Source organism: Pan troglodytes, chromosome 1 (assembly GCF_028858775.2).
Source record: "Pan troglodytes isolate AG18354 chromosome 1, NHGRI_mPanTro3-v2.0_pri, whole genome shotgun sequence".
In the NCBI taxonomy this organism is placed as follows: domain Eukaryota; kingdom Metazoa; phylum Chordata; class Mammalia; order Primates; family Hominidae; genus Pan; species Pan troglodytes.
Window position 1 is genome coordinate 72417928 of NC_072398.2, and position 12230 is coordinate 72430157.

At 36.4% G+C, this 12230-nt stretch overlaps 1 protein-coding gene across 1 annotated transcript in view; it reads right to left on the bottom strand.

Annotated features, from left to right (window-relative positions):
• PAPPA2 (pappalysin 2) overlaps positions 1–12230 on the bottom strand; it is a 299157-nt gene that overhangs the window by 185541 nt on the left and 101386 nt on the right. The window lies entirely within an intron of this gene.

The following is a 12230-nucleotide window of genomic DNA, read 5'->3' on the forward strand; positions in this document are numbered from 1 at the left end:
GTGTCAGGAACACAGGCTCTCAGGCCAGAAGAACTTAGTTTCTAGGCTCACCTCCTCCACTCAATGGCTATGTGGCATTGGCAAGGCACCTATCATCAATGTATCTCAGCTTCCTCAGCTGTAAGATGGGAATAATGAAAGTCACTATATGAAAATATAGTAAATAATATATAAATATAAAGTTATAGTAACTAATGAAAATAACTACATGAAACCCACCTCATACAGTTATTGGCAGGTAAAAAATGGATAACATCTTCATAAATGTGACACTTTATAGTGTCACACATAAACATTCAATAAATTTTATTATGAATAACAATACCTATGGCTTCAAATCTCTACTTAGCCAGAAACAAAGTTCAAAAGTCATAATGTAGGAAAGCAAGTGTGATCTTTCAGACTTGGCAGGGGGCTAATCATGGCTTATGTCTAAGGAGCAGGTATACTTTGCTTAAAAGGAGCAACAGAATGGAGGCAATGCCACAATGCAGAAAGGAAGAAAGCACACTTACATTCAAGCCCTAAAGTCAATCCATGATGGGAAGTTTTTGATAACAATAAAATAGAAATGAAACTCTCCTGTGCACAAACTACAGTTGGCCTGGTAAGACAAAGGGTAGTGTGGAACTTCCATTAGTGCTTTTGGAACCTCCCAAAGGCAAGTTCCAAAATGGACACAGAAGAGGGATATAGCGATTAGCCCCAACTTCAAGTGAGATGATCCCTGCGTGAAGGCTGCTTCTGCTAATAGCAACAGCACCTTCAATAAATACTTTTCTTGACTCAAAAATTTCAAGAAACAACAAAGAGATATAATAGTTTGATTTTAATTCTCACTAATAAGAAATAACTAGCTGCTGACATTGAGTGAATAAATTTCCTTATTGAAATAAACCTCTATATTTTTAGTATTTGCAATAGCCCAGGCTGATAACACTAAAATTTCAAGCTTTACTAAATTAGATTTCCAAAAAGGAAACAATTTCATGCCTAGGACTCTCAAGAGGAAAATGGCCTTTTGGAGGTGGAAGGATAGAAAACTTAAAAATCAATTTAATCCTAGATTGTCCCAATAAAACAGAAAGAAGATATAAAGCATCAAAAAGAACCAGATATTAAAAGAGAACTCTCTGGGAAGCTAAAATTTTAAGAGAACACGTATAGATTTTAGAAGGAGGAATAGCATAAAATGGTTAAAAAATAGAGTAAAAAAAAAAAGGCTTGAACCAACATAAACATGAAAAAGTGCAAAGAATGATAAATTTTAAAATGTATTTGTTTCAGAGCATTGATCAAAATAGAATATAATGATACAGAAGGGAAAAGAAAAACAACCTGAACTCTTAGAAATCTGCCTTGCTACCAAGATGAATAATTATTAAAGTGGAAATCAGCTCAATAATTTATTTACCTGGCACCATTTATTTACTACTAATAATACTGACCACAATTAATTCAGTCCTGACTGTATGCCAGATGCTTTGTATATATTTTCTCATGTAAATCTCATAACAACTTTATGAAGTTAGCATAATTACTTCAAGTTAGCATAAGAAACTAAGGCTTTCAGAGGTAAAGTGTCTTCCCCCGGATCACATAGATTGTAAGTTTTGGAGGAAAGGTTTAAACCGGAATTCCTCTAATTCCCAATCATGCATTCTTTCTTCTAGCCTTAAATTGGTTTCCCTTATTATCTGCAAGTCACTGTGCTAGACCCTGGCAATGAAAAGATACAGAAGACACGGCTCTTGTTTTCAAGGAGCTCAGTCAATGAGCAAGACAATCATGTGAACAAATAATTAAAATGCAATGTGACAGGCACCATAATAGAAGTGTGTACAAAATTACATGCAAAAACAAAGGATGGAGTGAAAAATATGCTTAGATAATCAAACATTAATAAGGCACTGTAGAAGTTTGTGGTAGATGTTGTGCATTAGTCTGCACATAATTATTCCACCTTCCTTCTGATCTGTCTTACTGTTCTGGAGGACAGAGAAGCTAAATTTTACATTTCTCCAGCTCCTTTGCACCTAGGGATTTGGATGAGATTTACAGTCTACGATCAGTTGTGTTCTTCATGTTAGAGTTAAAAGGTGACTGTGAGATGACCGCCTTCCTTCTCACTGCCTTCACTTACTCTGCCTGCAATGGCTGGGCAATAGTGTTCCGGCATCCAGCCATGAGCAATGTGGGTCTTCAGAAACAAGCTACGGGGCAAACCCTCTTTGCTGGTGTGGATCTAGTAGGCACAGCATGACTTAGGGATGGCATCAGTGGTTTCTTGATCTCCAGACAGCTGCTGGGCAGCATGTCCCTGAAACTGGCAGTTCTAATGGAAGCTTCAGAATTCCCACCTCCCTTTCTGTAGCAGGCATAGCAGCTCTACTTGCAGACCAGTTCCATAATCTTATTCTGAGAGATAGTTCTAGATGTTCAACCTCAATTCTACTACTCTAGCCCTTACAAAGATTTTGGAGGCAACTCAATTCCTGTATTTAATCCCCTTTTGGTTAAAATAGCTACAGTGGTTTCTGTTTTTTGCAACTATGTCTTGACTGATTCAGAGACATTATTCCAACTGTGTTTTCAATATTTGATTTTCATTCTCATGGTAGAAAGGTCAGGGAAGATATATTTAAGCAAAAGAATAATGCGACAAAGAGAAATTGCAAGTGCTAGCTGACTGAAGAAATAGTGTGAGAACTGTTTTTGAATGAATTAGTCTCCAGAATCATAAGAGGTATTCATAAGACCCCAAAAAGACCTGTTTTGGTGTTATGTAACAAATAATTCCAATCTTTGCAGATAATAGAGTGGTGTAAGGAGGCTAAAGACTGAAACATATTTCAACTCCTGATACAGGAAACAGGAGAGATTTGGAAACTATAAATTAGTGAGCTCAATGTCAATTCCCAGAAATATTTTCAATGCATTATTAAATAAACAAATTTTTACTACTTAGACAAGAAAGAAGTAATTACTGGAACTATCATGGGCTCACCAGGAAAAAAGAATCATGCAAAACTAATCACATTTTATTGCTTTGATTATTTTGTTGAATTTTCTAGAGGAAGACACTGTTTTGGAGAGTGTGTCCTTGATTCAACAGGATATTGGATAGATCTCTCATGAGATCTTTATAAGGAGGGTGGAAAATGTGTATAATTACAGATTTATAACAACTCACACTAAATCCTGGGACTACCCCCAAAAAAGTTTTTATATCCCTAGCCCAGATCTCTGTATTTGCCCCTATTTCATTCAGTAATTTAATCAATGTCTTGCAAGAATTCATACGATGTAAGTTTGTCAAATTTGCGAACGACATGACTTAAATTTGCCTCAAAAAAGTTATAATTACGAGAGTAAACTCAGAAGGTAAAATCTAAAAGTTTCTGATGTAAAATCTACACTTAAGCACACACACACACACACAAACAATTACTAAAATACAACATTAGAAACTCTGGGTTTAACACCAATCAATGGGAGGAGAATGTCTATAGATTTCAGTTGCCAACAGTGTTCCACGGCTCTCCTGGGGGAAAATGTATAGACTCTTAGGCTGCAATCCTAGGCACAAACACTATGTACTGCCATGAATAGATCTGTCCTGGATCAGTGCTATCCTTCTTTAAGGACATTACAACTTTGGAAGACTTGCCCAGAAGAGGTAGACTAAAAAGGAGGAAAATCTGGCAACCATGCCATGTGAAGAATAGTAGAAGAAATGGTGCATATTTAGTCTAGATGACAGGGGTGGGGACAGTCTTAAAATTGTTTAAATATTTGAAATTTGATTTCATGAAAAAGCCTCACTCTGTGCAGCTCCAGAGGAAAAAATTGGGGCCAATGAGCAAAATTATACACAGCCATATATTGCCTCAGTATATAGAGAGCCTTATCAAATTATAGTTGTTAAGAAATGACATCCCCAACACTAGAAATATTTAAGCAGCAGCTGATGGGTTATTTGGCAGACACATTAAAGAGATAAGTTCTTATATTAAGCAGAATACCAAATTGAACCATCCTTCAAATTATAAATTGTTACAATCTTGAAGATTAAACACATTCTCATTATTTCAATGATTATCTTAATACAAATGATTTATGTATCTGTATATCCTTTTTAAAATGTTCTTATATTTTTTGAATGCACCTACTGGGGTAGCTATTGTTATGAGTTAAATGTGTCCCCCATAAGATGTTGGAGTCCTAACCCTGAATACCTGTGAAGGTTATCTTATTTGGAAATAGGGTCTTTGCAGATAATCAAGTTAAGATGAAGTCATTAGAGTGGGCCCTAATCTAATATGACTATGTCCTTCTAAAAGGAAATTTGGACACAGGGACAGATTCACATAGAGGGAAGATTATGTGGAGATACAGAATGAATATCAGCTACAAGCCAAGGAATGCCTGAGACTACTAAAAGCTAGGAGAGGAGCCTGGGACAGAATCTCCCTCACAGCCCTCAGAAAGAACCAACCCTGCTGATCTTGGACTTCTAGCTCCAGAACTGTGAGACAATATATTACTGTGGTTTAAGACCCCCAGTTTGTGGGGCTTTGTTACAGCGGCCCTGAGAAACTAATATAGCCCTCATGACCTCAATCAACAGGTCATATATCTCATTGATATAATCCTCCTACCCAACCCATATCTCCATTCTTAGTTTTCTTTTTTATTCATGCTATAAAAATTCTGCTAGTTGCTTAGTTTAAACTATAGCTAGACACCTATGCATCCAAATATTTACTAAATTCTATAGAATTTCCTTTCCCAAAGTCTAATGTATAATATATCTGCATTTTTCCTGTCCCACTGCCACTATCTGGAACAGATTCTTTATTTCTGATGTTCTATAATCTCTTCTTATTTTTCTGCCTCTAATATCACATCCATTCTAGTCCACCCTGTACAACATCAAAACTGGTGTTCTTCTGTTTACTCTTGATACCCCATGACCTATGTAATGAAGAACTTAGATTTTCTTTTAGTTTCCTTTGCCCAGGTATGGCCAGCACCACTATAGCATTGATTGAATTAGTGGATTTACTCATTAACACCAAGTGTGGTTTTGCTTTTTTATCTACCTCCCTGCTTTGCTGATGCTATCCTCCTTCTATATCTTTAATTATCAAAATTCTAACTGACATTCAAGGCCTCTTTTCTATAACACCTCTTCCATGACGCCTTCACTGATCACCCCAGCCTAAAATAAGCCCCTATATCTGAATCCCTATGTCATTAAGTCTAATCTAAATACACAACCTAACAATAATATTTAGGCCTGCTTTGGCAATATTTGCGAACAATAAAGATCTTACTTCTAGATATTTAAAAATATATTTATATGAGTTTCAATTCTGCATCAACCACAATAGTATAATATAAAAAATATATAGTATCTGGAATAGATTGTTTATTTCTGATATTCTATAATGTATTCTTATTTTTCTGCCTCTAATATCACATCCACTCTAGTCCAACCTGTACAACATCAAAACTAGTGTTCCTCTGTTTACTCTTGATACCCTTTATTACACAATAAAGAACTTAGATTTCCTTTCAGTTTCCTTCCGCCAGGTGTGGCCAGCACCACTGTGGCATTAACTGAATTAGTGGATTTCACATGTATATACATATGTACCTACATATATAATAGAGAGCATTCCTTATTTCATTAGCTGGACAAAGATCCCAGAAGGCAAGTATCATTCCTTTCTCAGCATGATAGAAACTTAGCACATCATCTTACATATTATCAAGTGCTTATTCAATAGTAGTTGATTATATTAATGCTGGAGATGGACTCTAAATGGAAAACAAGGCAGATAATCCCTCATTGTTTCCCTCTCCTAGGTTCACTGATATTATCCTGCTGTAGAATCCCCTATTAGGATGTTAGCCATGCAATGCCTTATTTACCCCCATAGCTTTAGCTATCATATATATGTTAATATTTTCTAAATTTACATGATACTCAGATCTACATAACCACACAGATAACTGCATAATAAGTATCTCTAATTTGATTATCACACAGGCCTAAAATTCCCACCCAAACTTGTTATTCTTTCTGTTTCACACTGCCTGAGCTGTCCAATTACTCAATTTAAAAACTGAGAAATTATTTTGGACTCTTCCTCTTCCTCACTACACCACATTCAATTAATTGTCAATTTCTGTTGGTTCTATTTATAAATATCTCTTAAATCCAACCACACCCTTCTAGTAAGCTTCTCTGTTCCGTGTTTTGCACCCCTTGAATACAAACTCCACGCTTTCTCAAGACTGACCTTTCAAAAATGGCAGATCTAATCATGTTCCTTCTCTGCTTTAAGGAACTCTAAATGTCTTACTATGGTTTACAAGACCTTTCAGGATCTGGCTGCTAGTAACCTCTCTAGCATCAATCTTTCTACTTCCTTCTAACTCTCATGAATGTTTCCCTCTCTCTTATCCGGGCCACTGGGCTTTTGGACCAATAGCATCTGCCTTCCCTGCCATGCCTATCTCCAGGATAACTTCTTTTCATCTGACAGATTTTGGTATAGATGTCAATTCTGGGAAGGCTTTCCTAATACCCTAAATCCTGGTCTGGTGCTTTTGTCCACAAGCTTTTGTGACACCTTTTACTTTCACTGCCAGAGCGCCTGGCAGAGTGCTGCTTCTTGAGGACTCCCCAATTAAGCCACAGACTGTGGGAGTAGGAATGCTGTCTGGGCTTGTTCAGTATTGTGCCCTGAGTGTTCAGCACAGGGTCTGAGATTTAGTAGTTGCCCAGTAATTCCTCTCTGAATTAATGAGTATGTCCCCCTCACCTCTAAAGTCAAAGTGTAAAGAATTCTCAATGACCAATGTTCTTATAAGACCAGTTTACTTTCTCTATTTCAAAAAAAAAACAGAAAGTCTAGAGTTCAGTTTAGTGCATGTATGCTGTCAAAAATAACTGACTTCTGGTGTGTGTGTGTGTGTGAAAGAGAGAGAGAGGGAGATTACAGAAAGAATGCTTTGCTTGAAAACAGGATTTGAAGAAAATCTTTAAAATGTTCTAAAGCAATTGAGGAAAGAGGTTTAAGAGAAGAGAGAAGAAGCACAAAAGAATGACTAAAATACTGGATGACTTCACGAGTTTTTACCATTAGCTGAGACACATCATGTCCGCTCCAGTTACCAACAATAACTACTCTTCCCGGGAAAAGCTTCCTATTTTTAAACCTGGTGTAATGCCTGTGGAATTACATTGCCCATTCCTACCCAGGCCCCGAGAGCTTATCATCATAGAGTGTTTTTGCCAAGAATCTGCTCTGCCCTTAGTCACCATACAAAGAGTTGTCAAAGACAGAGTGGGGAGAGAGGTTGGGCTTTGGGTGTAGTTTTGTTTTTTGCTGCCTACCAGTGGCAGCAGGTCCTATAAACTGCTCTTTGGAGTTTGGCTTTTTCAGATATAACTAGACTCTGTAGTTTAAGGGGATTCTACAGCAGAGCAATATCAGCAAACCTAGGAGAGGGGAGCAATGAAGTATTATCTGCCTTGTTTTCCATTTAGAGTTCATCTCCAGCATTAATATAGTCAGCTACTATTGAATAAGCACTTGACAATATGCAAGATGATGTGTTAAGTTGCTGGGGCCTGTGCTCAGGGAACCAGCAAAGAGAGAGAAAGTTCAATATTGAAAATATATTCAGAAATCTATTTCTGAAAAAAATATATTCTGAAAATCTGCAGACAATATTAATTTTGCTTTATTTTAAAAATTAAATGTTTACTTTTGATTTATATATCACGGGACAGTGATGGAAGGGATGTTTTCTGAGGTTCTCAAAGCCATCAGTCTGGCCCAGGAAAAGGTGTATAGAGTCAAAAGAGAAAAGAGGATAAACTGTAAGGAACAGAAATTTTTACTTTTTATTTCTTTATTTGTATAATTTATGGGGACCGGTATAATTTTGTTACATGGATATATTGTGTGCTGGTGATGTCAGAGCTTTTAATGTGCCTATCACACAAATAATATACACTGTACCCATTAAGTAATTTCTTATCATCCACCCCCTTTCCACTCTTCCACTTTTCCAAGTCTCCATTGTCTATCATTTCACACTCTGTGTCCATGTGTACACATTATTTTTATCTGATTTATAAGTGAGAAGATGCCATTCTGACTGGTGTAAGATGGCATCTTATTGTGGATTTAATGTGCATTTTGCTCATGATAAGAAACGTTGAGCATTTTTTAATCCACTTGTTGGCCATTTATATATCTTCTGAAAAATGCCTATTTATTTCCTTTGCCCATTTTAATGTGATTATTTGGGGTTTCTTTTATTGTTGAATTGTTTGAATTTCTTGTAGAGTCTGGATGTTAGTTCCCTGTCAGATGAATAGTTAACAAATATTTTCTCTCATTCTGCAGGTTGTCTGTTCGATATCACAATGGATGCAGAAAAAGCATTTGAAAAAAGTCAACACCACTTCATGATAAAAACCATGAGCAAACTAGGCATAGAAGGAACACATCTCAAAATAAAAAAGTCATATATGACAAAACCACAGCCAACATTGTATGAATGCAGAAAAGTTGAAAGCATTCCTTTCAACAAGTGGAACAAGACAAGGATGCCCACTTTCACCACTCCTGTTCAAACATAGTACTGGAAGACCTAGCCAGAGCAATCAGACAAGAAAAATAAATAACAGGCATCTAAATTAGAAAAGAAGAGGTCAAATTATCTCTGCTTACTAATGACATGATCTTATGTCTAGAAAACCCTGAAGATTTCACCATAAACTCTCAGATTTGATGAATGAATTTAGTAAAGCTTTAGGATACAAAATTATCATACCAAAATCAGTAGTGTTTCTATACATCAATAATGATCAAACTGAAAAACAAATTAAGAAGGCAATCCCAATGACAATAGCTACGAAAATAAAAGCCTAGAAATACACTTAGCCACATAAGTGAAAGGTCTGTACACAGAAGACTATGAAATACTGATGTATAAAATTGTAGATGATGCAAACAAATGGAAAAACATCCCATGCTCATGGAATGGAGGAAGTAATGTCATTAAAACAATCATACTTCCCAAGCAATCTATAGAGTCAATGCAATCTCTATCAAAATGCCAACATTTTTTCAAAGAATTAGAAAAAAATCCTAAAATTCACATGGAAAAAACAGCTTGAACAGCCAAAGCAGTCCTAAGAAAAAAAAAATAGCTGGAGGCACCACATTACCTGACTTAAAATTACACTACAAGGCTACGGTAACCAAAATATATAAATATATATACTTATATTATATATATATTATATCTGATATAAATACAGACTCATATATCAATGCGACAGAATAGAAAACTCAAAAATAAAACCTTATATCTATAGCCAATTGATCTTTGACAAAACCAACAAGAACATACACCGGGGACATGATAATCTTTTAAATAAATGTTGCTTAGAAAGTTGGATTGCCATATGCAGAAGAATGAAATTGGACCCCTATCTATCATCATATACAAAAATCAACTCAGGATGGATTAACGACTTCAATGTAAGACTTGAAACTATAAGAATACTACAAGAAAACCTAGGGAAAACTCTTCTGGATGTTGATCTAGGCAATGATTACGAATGACTATGATCTCAAAAGCACAGGTAACAACAACAAAAATAGACAAATATGAGACTTAATTAAACTAAAAAGCTTCTGCACAGTAAAAGAAATAATCAACAGAGTGAACAGGAATAGTACATTTTTAAAAAAATAGGCAGAAGAAAAAAACTGGCAAAGAGGTCTGAGAAACAGTAACGAAGAGGTACGAAGAAATCCAGCAGAATTGGCATCTCCAAAGCCAAGGGAGAAGATCATTCTAAATGTTCCTGGCAATTCAAGTAAGAGAAGAACAGAAAATCATCCATCAGAAGTAGAAAGAAGCAGAAGGTTGGTAACTTTGACAAATGCAATTCCAAAAGAGCAATAGAGACAGAATCAGATTGCAGTGAGTAGGAGAGTGAGTGGGGTAGAAGGAAGAAAAGGTATTGGGCATAAACCAGAATCTCAGCCACAAAGGAAGATTATAAGGAGGAAAGGGAAAGATCAGTCAGCATGCAGAGAAAAACTGAAAGCTTTTATAATAAAAGACTTAATCATTACTAAATTTGTTGAAAAGGAAGAACCCAATAAAGGGAATGAAAATGAAGAATAACAGAAAAGACCATATAAGAAAGAAAATGAGATGCAAAGCCCAGCAGGGGAGATCTACCTTGGATAGGAGTGTTGAGGAGATGTACCCAAATTCCTGTCTCAGGCTTCACTTGTTGTGAACCTCCTGAAAGACAAAGAGGAATACATGCTAATGCAATAAAAGGGGAGGATGAAACGGAAGAAAGAATGCAGAGTTTTGAGGGCTGGTGTCATTACAGTGAGGGAATGTTCCTTTAGTTTTTGCTGTGTTCTGAATGAAGTGGAATGGGGATGATCCTCTAAGAGTGCTGAATGATATGATGAGTATGGAGATCTGAGAAGACTTACAAGGCATGAAATACACATTGTGGAGGAACAAGGAATAGAAAACAGCTTACTAGGGAGACATAGGAGGATTGGTTGGATGGTGTTCTAAACATATACTTCCATGCTCACCTTTTCCCAAATCCAGTTGTAACTCCTGCTTAAAAGTAACAGACTAAGTGACTAAGAAGTGACATCTGCATTTAAAATGGTGGTGTAGAAGCAAGCTGGCTTCACTCCCACTCCTCTCCAGAGAGAAAACCAAGAACAAATATAAATTGCTGAAGTTATTAGTAGCAATGTCCCAGAACCAAAATGAGATGGAGACAATTCTCAGGGTCGCAGAGAATTCAGAATTGGACTCCCATATCTGAGATGCTTCTCCCCACAACCTGCCCAGCACCATGTATGCAGAAAATTCCCCTAACTCATGGTTTCTACACTGGAAAAATTAAGATCAAGGTGGACAATTAGCTTCCCCACTATCTTGGGTTCCCTGGCAGGAGAACTAACTGTCCATGTCTCAACCCATGGGAAGCATCAGGAGTGACTGAAGGGAGAAACATCCCTGAGAACAGCCAGAGACAATGAAGAGAGGTGAAACTACCATCCCCAGCCCTGGAAACTCTGCTTTGTACCTTAGCCAAAGAAGATGCAAAATCAGAGTGTCTGTTTAGCAGGACCATGCTGTAGCAGACTTGCTCCACAGGTCCCATGGGCATGAATCCCTAGCCAGTTTTCCCACACTACTGGTATATCCCCTTTAGGACCTCTCCAATATAGTACAGGGCACACTCTGATTGTTTACTAGAACCAAGGTAAATCTGGACTTAAGGTGCCATTTAGTGTTGAAAAGGAGGCAGCAACCTAGTGGAAAATAAAGAAAAGCAACAGATTAATAGATACATTATAAAGAATCTCTAAGCAAACATATCCAATATAAAACAAAACAAGCCAAAAAGAGAAGATTGAAGTAAATAGCTAATTCTTCAATGCAAAGATGTAGATGTATATCCACAAGAAACAACAGCAAATAGGGAACCAGGATCCCCCTGCTCTGTCCTGCCCCCAAAAATGAACAAAACAAAGAACCAGTGACTGACCCTAATGAGATGCTTCAATGTGAACTCTCTAACCAAAAATTCAAAATAGCAGCATTAAGGAAACTGAGTGATCTCCAAGATAACACAGAAAAAAAATCAGAAATTTATCAGAAAAAATTAACAAAGAGATTGACATAATAGTTTTTTAAAAAAACACAAATGTTGAAACTGAGAAATACATTTGCTGAACTAAAATTATATTAGAGGTTTTCAACAGCAGAATGAAGCAAGCAGAGGAAAAAAAAATAGTGAGTTCAAAGACAGACTACTTAAAAATACACAGCCAGAAGAGAAAAAAAGAAAAAAGAATGAAGAAATGAAGATTGCCTACAAGATATAGAAAATTATCTCAAAAGACCAAATCTAAGAACTATCAGTGTTCAAAAACAAGTTGTGCAAGAGCAAGGGTTAGAAAGCTTATTAAAAAATAATGACAGAAAACTTTCTAAAGAAAACTTTTCTCAAGAAAACTTTCTTGAGAAGGAGATAAAATTCCAGATATAGGAAGGTCAAAGAACACCAAATAGAATTGAACCAAATAAGTCTACTCCGAGTCATATAATAATCAAATTCTCAAAGGTCAAAGACAAAGAAA